This window comes from Podarcis erhardii (genome assembly GCF_964252035.2).
Source record: "Podarcis erhardii genome assembly, chromosome: 10".
Lineage (NCBI taxonomy): Eukaryota > Metazoa > Chordata > Lepidosauria > Squamata > Lacertidae > Podarcis > Podarcis erhardii.
The window spans coordinates 44,015,133-44,030,418 of record NC_138500.1 but is presented as its reverse complement, the minus strand read 5'-3'; positions in this window follow the sequence as shown (position 1 = coordinate 44,030,418).

Below are 15,286 nucleotides of genomic sequence, written 5' to 3'. Positions count from 1 at the left end.
ACAATAACCCTAGAATTGCTGGTATGTGTCATAACGCTGCTACCAACTTTGGCGATAAATATGTAAAGAAAAAAGATGAGCTATTTGGAAGACAGACCATTTTTCTGAAATGTACCATAACATGCTTCTATTACTTTCAAACTGCTGGAGGGTGTTTCATATTCCTGCTATAACACAGCAATGGATTTTTGCATTTAACCATCAGCTTAGTGAACTTACTCAAAATATGGTCTTCCATTGGGACTTCCCTGCTGCTATAAATGTAAACAATAAAGGTAGAAACACACACGTCTTGCAAAACGTGGGATTTAGGTGTGCTTATTAATGTCTTCTACTAAATCAGCCTCAACCACTTACCCAGGCTTCCAAGGGAACATAATTGTTTCCCTCCCCCTTTGATTTTAATGGTCTAAAATCAGTGTGGGTGCAACCCAGCCAAAGTTAAATACCTTAGGGTGAAATCCTATCCTCAAGTCTCAGCAGATGAGGGCTCCAGAATTTGGTAGATGCCCTGTTGTGCTTACAGCCTGCTGCTGCCATGACAGCAGAACACCTCAGGCATACTGACAGAATGGTAAAATATTCCTGAGTCAAGGGTGGACAGGGGTGGAAAGCGCCAAACATACACCGTATCCTAGCCCCTCACTCCACCCCTGGTATCCATAAGGTGCCCTTGTCAATGGTCAAACTTTACACCAGCTGGGGAGAAGGTGTAAAGAATTCCCCACCCATTGATTTCAATGGGACATAGAAATGGGGAAAAATCCTGTCAATAACTACACTGACCACAGAGTGTGTGGTGTGCTATAGATAGGCTATAGCATGTGGGCTTCAGCTTCCTGTATTTATTTCACATACACTTAGAGCTGACCAGGTGGGAATTTGGTAATGGGAAACACAAAGGGATCCCTTTGCACAAACAGTGTCCCTAGAAAATTCCTAGGAACTGGAGTACAGTTCTAACAGTTCCATGCCTAGATTACTGCAGTCAGTCTGTCTGTTGCTTCCCTTGTTACCTGTCCTGGCCTAAGCTGTTTGGTGAAAGGGTCTGAAACCTTGTTTACTAAAATTATGCTTCAACTAAGGGAGGAAAGAAACACCCTTTGCCTTCTTATTTTGCCCACACACAAAACCACTGAATGTTCCTAATATTTGACTCTCTCTCTCTCTCTCTCTCTCTCTCTCTCTCTCTCTCTCTCTCTCTCTCTCTCACACACACACACACACACACACACACACACACATGTTCAGGCCTTCTAAACCAAGGCAACAGCAGTGTTTTAGCAAGAAAAGCAGTGCTTTAACAACAGGAATACTGAATCAAGGGAATTTGAACCAGATTGGGTATATTTCTTGCAGCTAATTACATCATAATATTCTTTTAACTAGCACTAGTAAGTTAAAGCAGCACCAGCAGATAAAATCACCTTTCCCCTCTTTTTTAAAAAAAGCATTTTTATTAAAGATTTCTTGGTTTACAAAAGTATGTGCGATGTCTCTTTTTTCAAGTTACATTTTCTACAGATCAGTTTCATTTGTTGAGACATTAGTGTTACACCACCTTTTTATTATAGAAAACAACCGTTCAGAAACACAGTAGAAATTCATTGTGTTAGATATACTGCCATCTGCTGGAAACTACATGTTCCAAAAATAGTTCTGGAAGAATAACGTTGTATCTTCTAAATTTTGATAAAGTATGTTTCCAGGGGCAGCCCAGCCACTGAGGCCAGCGAGGCAATTATCTGAGGTGCCTCAGTTGTGCAAACCTCTTTGAAAGAGGTGTCCTTTGAAGATGGCACATTTTGGCTGGGAAGCATTCCCAGAGCCTTCTGAAACCCTACCTTCCCAGGGCTTGAGCAGTTTTAACTGAGGAGGTGGCAGGTGTTCAATATGAAAATAAGGAGATGAGACTGTGGTTGACTCGTAACCATCTCAGCGTATGATAAGGTATAAAGGAGGGAGGTGGGAGGAAACCAGAAACATTTCAAACTACTGTACCTAGCAAAAATAAGCAAACAAAACATTGGACCACATATTACACATTTTGCACAAGTGTAAGCTTGTAAGTGTAAGGGACGCGGGTGGCACTGTGGGTTAAACCACAGAGCCTAGGGCTTGCTGATCAGAAGGTCGGCGGTTCATATCCCCATGACAGGGTGAGCTCCCATTGCTCGGTCTCTGCTCCTGCCAACCTAGCAGTTCAAGAGCACGTCAAAGTGCAAGTAGATAAATAGGTACCGCTCCGGCGGGAAGGTAAACGGCATTTCTGTGCGCTGCTCTGGTTCGCCAGAAGCAGCTTAGTCATGATGGCCAATAAAGTGAGATGAGCGCCGCAACCTCAGAGTCGGCCACGACTGGACCTAATGGTCAGGGGTCCCTTTACTTTTACCTTTACCTTTAAGCTTTCTAAAAAGATTTCTAAAAGTGGTACTTAAAAATTATATGCAATGGCCTATCCACTTTCCGCTGTAAATGAAAACAACTACCATATCTTGTTGTTTCTTACAATAGATAACATGCTTGTATTTATGTCTGATTCAGATTTGTTTCTTTTTCTATTATTTCTGGCTATTTTTGTCTAATTTGATCACAATTTATCAAAAGAAAACGAAACTGGACACCATGACTTGTACAAGTCAACCTATTGTTATACGGAAGCCAAAACCTAACCCAGTTAATGGAATGACTCTGGCTCCCCCTCCCACACTTATTCTGAATGTGCCTTGCTTTTCTTTCTATTCATATGGTTAGGCAGTGACTCCCTTTGGTACCCTGGCTCCCTTGGAGAAATTGTGAATAGCAAGCTCCCTTCCATACCAGTGGGAGAATTTTGTACATAGTTTTACATAATAGATTCTCAGTGGAAGAATTGTCAAGTGGAAGCACTGTCAAGACCCACCCATAGATCTAAATTACAGAAGCACAACAGAGTCCCTCTGAAACTTTAGAAAGCTCCCCTGATAGTTCTGTAGGTTGAGGCATTACAAACAATATCTGGTGAAGTGTACTCCCTCCCTTTCTTCCTAACTACTGGATAAATTATGGAGAAATTTTGGAAGACATTCACCATGGATCACTTATCCCTGCCTGCATGAGATCTCTTGCCTCTGCCTTTTTAATCTTGGGGTACAAATGCCTATCCTTCGGGGCAGGGTGTTTGTGTGATAAGCCTGCTGTTACAAACCTACCTTTTATTTAAGGCATGAGGAACTTGTGGCCTTGCAGATATGGCTCTACTTCAACTTGGAATGATGGAAGGAGTTGGGTATGTTTAGCTGGGAAAAGAGGAGACTGAACATACCCATCATCTAATATCTAAAGGGCTGTCACATGGAAGATGGAGCAAGCTTGTTTTCTCCTGCTCTGGAGGGTGGAACCCGAACAAATGGATTCAAGTTACAAAAAGGAAATTCCGACTAAACATCAGGATGGACTTTCTGACAGTAAGAGCTGTTTGGCATTGGAACAGGCTTCTTTGGGCAGTGGTGGACTGTCCTTCATTGGAGGTTTTTAAGCAGATGTTGGATGGCACCTGTCATGAATGCTTTAGTTGAGATTCCTGCAGTGCAGGGGGTGAAATTATATGACCCTCAGAGTCTCTTCCAACTATATAACTGCATGATTGTATGAACTTCCATCACTTCCAGCTAGCCCAGCGAATGGGCAGGAGTAATAAGAAGTCCAACAAGGTCTAGAGCAGGCATGTCCAACCGGCCAATCGCAATCTACTGGTCAATCGCAGGGCGTCCCTGGTCAATCCTGGTTGATCGTGTGATCCTGATCGATTGCCAAGAAAAAAGCTCAACAACTTTGGGTCTTCCTCCCCCCAAAAAGCTCAACAACTTTGGTCAATCCAATGGGCAGATGACTGCCATATATATATATATATATATATATATATATATATATATATATATATATTGGGAGTAGATTGCAGTCTCTTGGGAGCTGGACATGTCTGGTCTAGAGGGTCACAAGATATGGGTTACTCAACCCTGCTCTAAGGCAAATTGAGCCTTCCTTTTCCCTTGTAAAGACACTGAGATAAAAAGGGAGTGGTGAAGCTTGAGTGGTGAAGGTCTGGCCTTGGAGGCATCTTGCCACATTGTGATGTGTGCAATGTTTTAGGCATGCACTTTGAATAAGAGTAGAATCAGCCTTTGGGATACAAAGATGCCCTGAATGAAGAATGCTGAGTAGAGAGGGAGAATAATTTATACACTTCAGAGCATGTTTGGGACAAAGAGGGATGTTTTTTGCACTTCCGGGTTGGCGCCATCGCCGAATGGCGGACTCCCTCCGAGCTCCGGAGGGAGCCTGCTCGGCAGGGGCTGGGTTCTACCGCGCCGGCGACGCGGGGACCCTCAAAAACCATGGGCGCTGAAACCCATGGGCATAGTGACTCGGCGGGCACCGTTTGCACCGCCCCCGACCACGCGAAGGAGCCTTTTTAAAGGCTACGGAGCGGGTGACAGGGGGGGGGGTGCTGTGAGTCCTCCGCTTCCCCTGCCGAGTGAAGCCGCATGCCATTTGGCGGAGAGCGCTGACTTCTTCCATTGAAAATCTGGACTTAAAAGAATAACCCGTGAGTAATTGGAACTTGGATTAAAAAGGGGAACAAATTTTTTCTTAAATTCGGAGCGAGCGGGGGAGGTGCAAAAAGGAAGTCAGCCTCCCCCCTGTTGTAGAGGAGCTAAAGCAAAGGACCTGACAACTAAGATTGAGTGCAACCTCTCTTTTTTTGATAAAGTTATTAATTTCACGATGGAAAATTATAAGCTGGGCTGGAGGAGAAAAGTGGAATGTGAATTAAAATACAACACACACCCCCGAAAAACCCCGGGAGCGATCCGTGAGAGCGCCGGGAGAGGAGAAATAGAGGTTTTGACAGCTGTCAAAGGAGCTGCCAAAACTGAAGAACAAAAAGAGAACTTTGTTACGAGGACTTTGCTGGTTACATTTGTTATAAATTGGATATAAACTGTTTAAAACAAGGAATAATAAGTTACTTTGACTGGTGGGTGTGATCGGGAAGGAAACTGAGTTATTATAATCCCTCTAGAGGAGCTGTGGGTCATTACAAGTATTGCTGGCATGGAATTTGAATCGGACTTTTTATCTCCTGGGAAACTGCAGAAATGGAACACTATTTTGTCTACAGAGGTCTACACACTAAAGGAGACAATAGATTTATCTATTGAAGAATGGAAGGGACTTGACGTAATGACTGAAGGTACTTTTTATCACCTTTGGTGGACCTGCCCGAGGGTTAAAGCCTTTTGGGAAATGATCTATAATGAAATTAAGAAAGTCCTTAAGTGGACCTTTTCTAAGAAACCTGAGGCTTTTCTCCTGGGCATGGTTGGCCAATTGGTGCCAAAGAAGGATAGGATCTTTTTTATGTACGCTACCACAGCAGCAAGAATTCTTCTGGCAAAGTATTGGAAGATGTAAGAACTACCTACTCTGGAAGAATGGCAGACAAAGGTCATGGACTTTATGGGACTGGCAGAGATGACCGGCAGAATCCGCGACCAGGGGAAAGAGACAGTGGAAGAGGACTGGAAGAAATTCAAAATATATCTTTAAAATTGTTGTAAAATTGAGGAATGTTAAGATGTCAAGGGGTAAGAAGTAGAGAATTACAGCTGTAACTAACAAGCTTATGGAAACGTAATGAAAGGGAACTAATAGACAAACTGACTAAAGGGTTGCTAAAGAATTTCAAAATAAGGATGCAGCGAAAGGGAGGTATGGGGAAGTCGGAGGAAAGAAGGTGTATGAAAATAAGATTATGAAATTATACATGTTTAAATGTTTTGTATGTTTTTGTCTTGTGTTTTGTTTGTTTTTATTATGTGTTTGAAAAATGAATAAAAATTATTTTTTAAAAAAGAAAGAAAATATTTTTTAAATTGGGTTAATGATAATAACTTTAAAACTTGGGGTAAGAATTTGCTGAATCTATTTGAAAGAACTGGAATACAAGAGGGGGAGGGGAGGGGAAGTCCTGGAAAGATGACATTGAAAATAAGGCCTTAAATTTGGATGTTTTTCTTTTCTGTTATATTTGAAAATTTTTAATAAATATTATTTTAAAAAAAACAAAAACAAAGAGGGATGTTTTTTGCAATGATCCTACTTCCAAATACCATAGCAACCAAGCTTGCCGAAGAATAGTGAATAGCTCTCTACTGCATTTGGCTGAACCTGGCAGTTTCTTATTAGTACAGTGTTAGAGCTTGTGTTTACTGACTGCAGTGGAGCAAATAATTCATCAACACATTCAATTACTTTTAAGAAATTCAGTCAAAGTGACAATGAAAATCATATTGTTTGGCTTTGGCAATATATATATATATGTCCGCTAAGGCTGAAGTTATTACAGACTGAAATATAGAGAATGCACTTGATCTGTGGGTCTTGAGCTGACATTTATAAACTTAAGTTTGATGTAAATAGACATATGATATAGATTCACAAGGTAAGAGGGGTTTAACATGAAAGACCCCTTTTGAAATTTTCATTGAAACCTTCTAAACCAGGGGTTCCCAGCTGTAGCCAAGGGAGCTGTGGTTCATTCAAGAGGTTTGCAATGAGCCTGTGGATTTGTGGCCAAAGATGGGAGACTGCGCATCCATCACATTGAATATTCACATTGATTTTTAATTGTATTTGATTGCTTTTTATTTCTTATATTGTATTTTATTGTATTACAGCTTGAAAAACAACTACAAGACGTTTAGAAGACATCTGAAGGAAGCCCTGTTTAGGAAAGCTTTTGATATCTGAAGGACTGTTGTATTTTAATATTTTGTTGGAAGCCACCCAGAGTTGCTGGGGAAACCCAGCCAGATGGGTGGGGCATAAATATGTTGTTGTTGTTGTTGCTGCTGCTGTTGCTGTTATTTGAAATGACGATTGTGATTTCAATTGCAGAAAAAACATTGAGTGGTCTGCCAAAACCCTTAGAAATTTCCAAGTGGCCTGGAGGGGGTGGGGTGTTGGGGAACTGCTATTCTAAACCACCACCATCCCCTTTTTTCTTTTGAGGACTAAAATTGTTCCACCCTTATGCTTTAAGGCTCTGAGTGAACCCAATGGCAAAAAATTGTCATTGGTTTTGAACAGCAAGGACAAAATTTGCAAAGCTTTGGGTTATTTGTTTATTGCTGAATCACCTTAGCTCACAATGACGAGCCTTTCTCTGACCAGAGATACAAATCAAGTAGGTTGAAAATGCTGGCTGGGTAGTCTTTTATTCTCTTATTTGTGCAGCTACCAGATTCTTTTGAATAGTTCCTCCTATCTCAGTCACGCAGCAGATAAAGTGTCCGATTAGAGCATAACCTTGGAGGCGGAAAAAGTGAAATAGGCAGCATTTATCAAAATAAGATTTGGCAGTTTTCAATACTTGTGGAACAGGAAGGACACTATAGATTTATTTATTTTTAAGTGAGCCTTCCGTATAACTTCAGCCTAAGTCATATTTTGATTGTGCTTTGCCCCTGGAAGTCATTCTAGCTGTTATTTAGGATTTAGTTCCTCAAATATGCACTCCTATCTGCCCCATAATTTAGAAGAGATCATCTTCACAGACAAGCAGGTTGATGTGGGAGAAGACAGTTGTTACCTTAGACTCAGCTATACAGCTGCAAATAAACGTTTAAAATGTGTTGTAAAGTGCAATATACAATGTGACACCAGATGGCGACAGTGAGCTATGCAAAATTCAATGCTTTTTTCAAAACTTTTTTTTAAAAAAAAGCCTTTTTACAGCGTTTTAAAATATGTGTGTAGATTCCACCCTTGTTTCCTCAGGCAGGCATTTCCAGATGCATCTACAGGAGATGGCTATGTTCACGTTACTGGCTTAAACTTCTGCTAGGTTGCAGATTCTGGATGAAGATTAAAGTGGTTCGGGGAGTAAGTCCTGCTTACCTGGGTTTGGGGAGTAGCAACTGCCCTCTGGGTAGAAACTGAGGTGGCAAACTAAACATGTAAACATATCTCTCCCAATATTATACTCAAAGGCCCTTTGAGGTCACAAAAGTAGAAATGACCATGGTGAATGAATCCACATTGCCAATAAGGGCCTTTGGAGCTCTCCTTGCTGCTATTCTTCCTGAGCTCCAAAGTTTGATGGGTACAGCAGCTTATCTTCCTGCTTCATGGGCAAGGAAGGTCTGATGAACCACAGGTCTGGAGCCAGTGGAGGAGGCAATGGGCAAGAATGTCACTGACTTTCATCAAGAAGAAGTAACTTTCCCCCTCGGTAGCTTTCCCCCCAGCTACACAATACACACTTCTTTTGCCCAGTGCACAAACCCACACCACATACACACAAATATACACGTGGAAAATGAGGGCCAAACAACAGACAAAACAGCCACTTTATTTTCCTGATATATTGTGTAGTTAGCAGGCAATGAATGGGGGGGGGGATTACAGCATAAACAACAAAGATAATAAGGCACTCACTGAAATGTACAAATCATTATAATGGAGGCCAGTGCATTCAACCACAGGCATCATTTGCGAGTGCATTTTATTTACTCTTAGGACGGTGACAGAAAGAAAATGACACTTGTACATTCATATGTGATTTCTTGTACATTCATGTGTGATTTCGAATGATGTGAAATATCCCATTGTGTCAGTATGCATTGTACTCAAACATTCTGTAATAATGTAAAAGATTTTACTTTATGACACCAGCACTTTCCAAAGTCAATTTTTGGTCATTTTAACTGTAGTCAACAATTCATAGTTGCTTGTATTTCACCTTCAGTTTACCCTGTTTCTTAATTCCCCCCAGTGATTTTCATGACATGTTCCCCCCCCCACTGACACTTCATACAATACATTTCTGCCCATACGAACAAGGCTAACAGTTCTCAGATTCATACTTTTGTGAGAGCAAAGATATCGCTCCAGTCTGAGTAAGAGACATGTGCACATGAGAACAAGTTTCCTGTGTGTAGATGGATGCCACACCAAGGATTTCCAAGTCTGATTGCGCAGTCGAGGTGCAATGCGCATACCTGACTCTCTCAAATAAGCTGCCAATTGACTAAGTGTTAAGGATGGAAACGGAGGTCAGATTAGTTCCTCCACCCCCCAAGTTGGCCACTGGAGCAATTTTAATCTTATTTGACAGAAGGCCCATCTGCACAATACTTTTAAAGTAGTATCATGCCACTTTAAACAGTCCGAGTTTCCTGGGAACAGTGGTGTTGTGTTGAAGGTGCAGTTGTTAGAAGAGCCCTATTCCCCTCACAGATCTACAGTTCTCAGAGTTCCCTGAGAAGAGGGACTGACTGTTAAACCACTCTGAGAATTTTAGTTCTGTGAGGAGAATAGGGGTCTCTTAATAACTCTCAGCACCCTTAACAAACCACAATTCTCAGGATTCTTTGGGGAAAGCCATGACTGTTTAGGGTGGCACGATGATCAGTGTGCAAATCTGAGCTTGTATCTGATTTTTTAAAAGAAGTGCTGTGATGCTAACAGGACTTAATGTTGACTATAGCCAGCATTACTACACATAGTTGTACGTTACATTTCTCTCTGTGAGCATAGACTGTAAGGCAATCAAGACAGTTTTATGCAGCCAAAAGATAAATTGTGTGAACCCTTAGTCAACTCCTATTACACTTCTAGGCCTCTTAAATTGTTTTGAGGTGATCTTTATCTATTTCTTTGCCAAACTTTTAATAAGGATATTTTCATTCTGCTAACAGAACATCCCTTTGAGCCAGGTCTCCTCAGGATCTCCTTGTGAATTCCATTTTTTTTAAAAAATCTATTTCAGTTACCCCAAGGTGCTTGTTTTCTCCTTGTTAATCAATCATGCTTCCTTTTATATATTTGTCTTCTGTACTTCATGTGAACCAGATTTTCTATTAACACTGGTTCAGTTAGTGCATCTTATCGTTCTGCATATCTAATTCACCACTGGCAGCCCATTAGATCTCTGAAGTACCACAAAGTCAAGTGATACACCCAAAGTGACTGTGCAAACTTGGAAAAGACTCTACACTGGGACGGGTATGAATGGTGTTGTCTATCCAGGAAAGAAACATTGGAACTATTTGCAGCAGTTGGGGGAGGGGGCACTTCTTATTCATTCATTCATTCATTCATTCATTTTAACAAGGGTCATTACTTATTAGCCCCACACCCCGCCTAAATTCTAGTGTCTTTAGCCGCAATTCTATACACACTTCATGGGAGTAAGTGCCATTGGACTCGGTGAGACTTCCTTCTTGAGTAGATATAATTTGGATTGTGCTGTTAAGAGTTGCCACGAACCATCTAAGGTTATTGACTTAGATTGCTGCTGCCCACCATCTAATGTCATAAACAAGAGAAAGGAATTATTTTTTCATTACCGATTACTCTTTGTAAACTGAAGTAAGCAGCATATAAATCGTGTTACCTAAATATATAACAAGAGCACACTTTGCTATTACACTGCTTTTACAATTTGGTTTTGATCCTTTCGGACGCACTTGCCATCAAGGAACCAATTTAACTGCATTGCTTAAATAACTGAAATTGCGTCAGTGTCTCAAGAGGAAAAATCCTTTTCTTTGCATAGTATTATCAGATGCTATTTGCTGAGGAATCGAGCTCTGGAGCTGTACTAATAAAGAATAAGATAGCTAAAAAGGCTTTGGGTTTCTATCTGTTAGTGAGAGTTACATTGCTGGAAAGACTTCAGGTTTTTCTGAACAATAATTAACCAATAGAAAACTATATTTTTTACGTGTATGTCTCATAATGCAGGGTAAAAAGTTTAAATCAAGTCATTTTCACGGGGCTTTCACTTAGTTAAACATCCAACTGCCTATGTCGGCTTTATAGACACTGGGGATCAATTCCACTTTAGGCTCTTGCTCAAGCATCAAATATCCCATTTATGATGATCTAGCTAGCTACATTAGGAGGACCTGTCATTTTATATTTTATTATTCATAAATGTTGGGCCCTGCTTGGCATTAATTAGTGCCATTCACCAATTGTCTGAAATGCAGAAGCTCACTCACAGCACAACATCTAGGGCAAGGATGATGGGGCCCTGCTGATATTATTGATCTCCAGTTCCCATCAGCCTCAGCTAACATGGCCCTGATCAAAGACAATTGGAGATGGTCTCCAGTGAGAGTTGGAGGGCCACATGTTTCCCATCCCTAATCAAGAGGAAAGAATAAATGTAACCAGAGATTCATAGTGGAACAGCACATTTTTAATTCAAGTTTTATGTTGCAAACTGTGTGTTCTTATCCTGGGATATATTTTTTCCCAGTTCTTGTAGTCAAATCAGAATCAAGGAAATTTTTTATTTAGTCTATTGCTAAAAAAATACCCCCTTAATTTCCATGTTTATATAAATCTGCTGTACTGGAATATGCAGAAGACCTTTGTTGTTTCAGATTCCTGCAATTGCCCTGGTATTGTGCCTCAAAACAGACCTGGATTTAGCTTTGCTGTTATCTTATTGTAACCTAACCTTGCAGCAGTAAATGCAGTTTCTCTTCAGTCAGCTTTTATTTAATACAAATGAGTGATAGGCTAAAAGGGAGGATCAAAATCTGAAACTATCTGGCTGGTTATCTTTTACAGATAAGCCGAGACAGTTTCTCACACTGTTGCTTTTAGTGTCAGGTGCTCCCTCTTTTCTCCTAGAATGCATAAGGAATATTAGTGTCAATCACATGTATACATTTCATTCATCAAGTTGTCTTCTCAGTGTAAGGTTAAAGTATAAATGCAAGAGATGAAAGCACCATTAAAGAAAGAAAGAAATCAGGAGAAAACCAGAGTTCCCAGGACGGTGTTATGCATTATTCTGCTCCTGCTTTGAGGGTGTCCTAACTGCTGCCATGTCTACAGGTTCCACAGCAACAGAAGGGGCTTGATATATGCAATGGCAGGCTTTTATTTGTGCTTAACTTTACAGTAATGTGCCTTATTTAATTTTCTTAAGGTTTGATTAGAATTATGTGTGTATTGTTTCAGTTGTATGCTTGCTGTGCATTAATAGAACTTGTGATCCTCATCCATAAACATGCTCCCTGGTCCCAAAAAGCAGATTTCTGCAGAAAACCTGCCATGCAGGATGGCACTTAATGTATCTGAGGAAGCGGACTTAGTCCACTAAATTTAATGCCACAATTATTAAGTCTTGAATGTCCAGACTTTGGACCTCTCTGAGCATTTTTCATAGCTACTCTGTAGCCTTGAGAACCTCCCTGAACATCCAGTTACCATCAACTGCAGAAGTGAATGGATAGCATTTGCCAGAATTAGCAAAAGTAATCATTATAGTTTAGTGGCATTGCACACACAGGTCAGTGCAAAAGGAGGGCCATTTCTGCTTTCTTTTTCGCATTCACCAATAATTCAGTGGTGAAAAGATGGCTTGGCTTTCCTTATCTGTTCCCTTGATGAACTGAAAGCCACCAGCAGTGGGAATAAAGTGGCTCTACAAGATGTTTTGGCAATTTGGATATTGACATTGAGAGGGGCCAGGGGCCCTGACCCACTGAAAGCAAAATCAACCCACATCTGATGCTACCAACCACTTCAGCCACTTTGGGACAGTCCTTCCAATACAACCAAGTATAAATAGAAGTGTTGCCCTGCAAGCAAGGTAATTAGCTATTGTGAATATGAGTGATCATCTTCCACTACTATCATGGCCCTGGCTATCTCACAGAGAGAACTCCAGAGAAGGATTTGCTGGAATCAACCTCCAGAGTAGACCTCGTGCTTGGGCCACTCTAAACAAAAGGACCACTCACATTCTCCATTTTGGGGTGCAGCAATTGCAGCCTGGCACAACCTGTGGCCAAGGCAGGGCAACCATCTGGGTGGAACCTACACGGCCGTCTGTGGACACCATTTCCTCTTATGCTGGCTGCAGGAGATGCTGGGGCTCACTCAAGGTTTCAGCCAATCACTACCAAGCCAGGGGCATGGCTTTGGATGAGGACCGGGGAAAGACTGGTCTTCCCTCTGATCTCTTGGGTGGTGGATAAAGCATTGAGTTGGATCCTTACTCAACGCAAAGGGTGGTTCAAGGGATTGGAGTACCCACTTAGGGGTCTAGGTGTAGGACTTCTGTCTGAATGCCCAGACAGGGACCAATGGGCTATAGCACCCTCCCAAAATGGCAGTTGAGGTTACTCCAATTTGATATACGTCATAGGGTGATCCTTAACCCGGGTTCAACCCTGCCAAACAAACAAGTATTCAGGAAAGAAGATATCAGTACCTGTACAAACCTACCAGAAATAATCCACAGAAAGAAATATTTCACTAAAATGGACCCAAATTAATGATGTAGCAAGGAAACCACAGTTTGGCTAAGCTGGCAAACAGATTACTGACTCAAGACACAGAAATCGAGAATCTGTGTCATCAATACTTAAATGCTGTCAAAAGCACTGAACCATCCACAATAAAGCCTCCTGCTCTCTGAATCCCCACCGGTTATTTTAAGCTACAACTGACATTGTTTCGCCTGTCTTTCACCTGCTTATCAGTCACATTCAGGCATCAATCTGAATTTCCTGAATCATTTTCCTATTTAAGTGTCATTCATGTTTCTCCCCATGCTATCTTGACAAGATTTCTCAAAGGCTTTTTACGCTTCCTGTATCAGACCTGATCATGTTAATGATATTTAAAGAATGTCGATTATATCTTAAAAGGGGGGGGGATCACCACCTGATCAGTTTTTTTCTCTCGATGCCAGTTATAGACCTCTGAAACTTCTCGGAAAGAAAGGAACTGCACTCCCAAACTGGCAAGGGCACAGGGAGAACCAAGAAGCAGAACTGCAGATCAATTGCGGTATAATTAATTACAATCATGAGACTTACACTTCAGACTGGTGATCGTTCAATTACACTTGCAGAAGACAGGGCACAAATTGATTCTGCCCCAAAGAACAAAGGAAGAGAGGTCACTGTGTCTTTCTTTTCCTGTCCCCAAAGGAAGCAGATTGAAGGTGTGTGTGAGAGGAGGTACGTCTTTAAGAAATTTGATGAAAATGAATCTAAAATGTTTGCTATATTTAAAATTGTTTGTTTGTTTGTTTGTTTATATATTTGATTCCTTACCTGCCCTTCATGCACCTCTTTTCACTTTTGACATTTGAGAGGTACCGTATATTTGTAGGAACCACTTTGTTTTTGTAACGTGGCATTGTTTAAAAGTCTTTTTAATATTTTGTTTTAATAATAATGTTGTGTTTTGATGGTTGTAAATTGACCTGGGATCCTAGGGTAAAGGCTGGGTGATAAACTGTGATAGCAACATCAACAACATCATCATCAATAACAACAACAACAACAACAACACCAACATTAAGGTCCCAGCCAGCGCATATTTGAACAGTGCAGTATAATCAGCAGTGGGGGGCCAGTGTGGCACAGGTGGGGCTGTATTGCTAACCTGACTTTCCGAGAGCAGTTACTGGGAGGGCATGGGGGAGGGACAAGACAGTGGGGAGCTCAGAATGGTGCAGGTACACTGATGGGAGCACTGGATTGGCTATGCCGCCATGCACAGCATGCCAAGCTCCCCAGCGCTTTGCTTCTCAGTAAAAGCATTGCAATTTGAAAACAAGTAGAGCAACTGGAAGTGGAATAAAACACCTGAAATTTGTGGTGGGCCTCACAAAACAAAATACTTAAACTGCCAAAGGCCAGGGTAAAGAGGTGTGTCCACTGGCAGAAAAACAGGGGCAGCTGGGGGAGTGCACCGTCCCCGCTACAATTGGGGAGGGGGTACCATTGCGGCCAACCCCAGACATGGGGGGCCCCGGACATGCCCCCCCAGACATGGGGGCACCATGCCCCTGGGACGCACAGCACACCCCTGCAGCATGCCACACACCCCAGGATGCACGCCATACCCCTGAGATGCGTGCCAGCCATGCCCCCGCCTGCTCTCCGCTCCCAGTGCCAGAGCATGCAGCTTTGCCACTGGATGTGTCTTGAGGAAGTGTTGCTTTTGAATAAGAGTTGCTGGAAACCACAGGAAGGGGGAGTGCTCTTCTCCTCAAATTCTTCCTGGTTCTCCACAGGCATCTGGTTGGCCACTGTGAGAACAGGATGCTGAACTAAATTGGGCGGATCCAGCAGATTCTTCTTACATTCTTAAGCAGCAAAAGCTGGAGATGTGAGACACCGCAGTTTAGGGACAGCCACAATGAAAACTGTCTGCCAGCCTGCCATTCCCCACACTTCTGAGGATGGAGGACCTACAC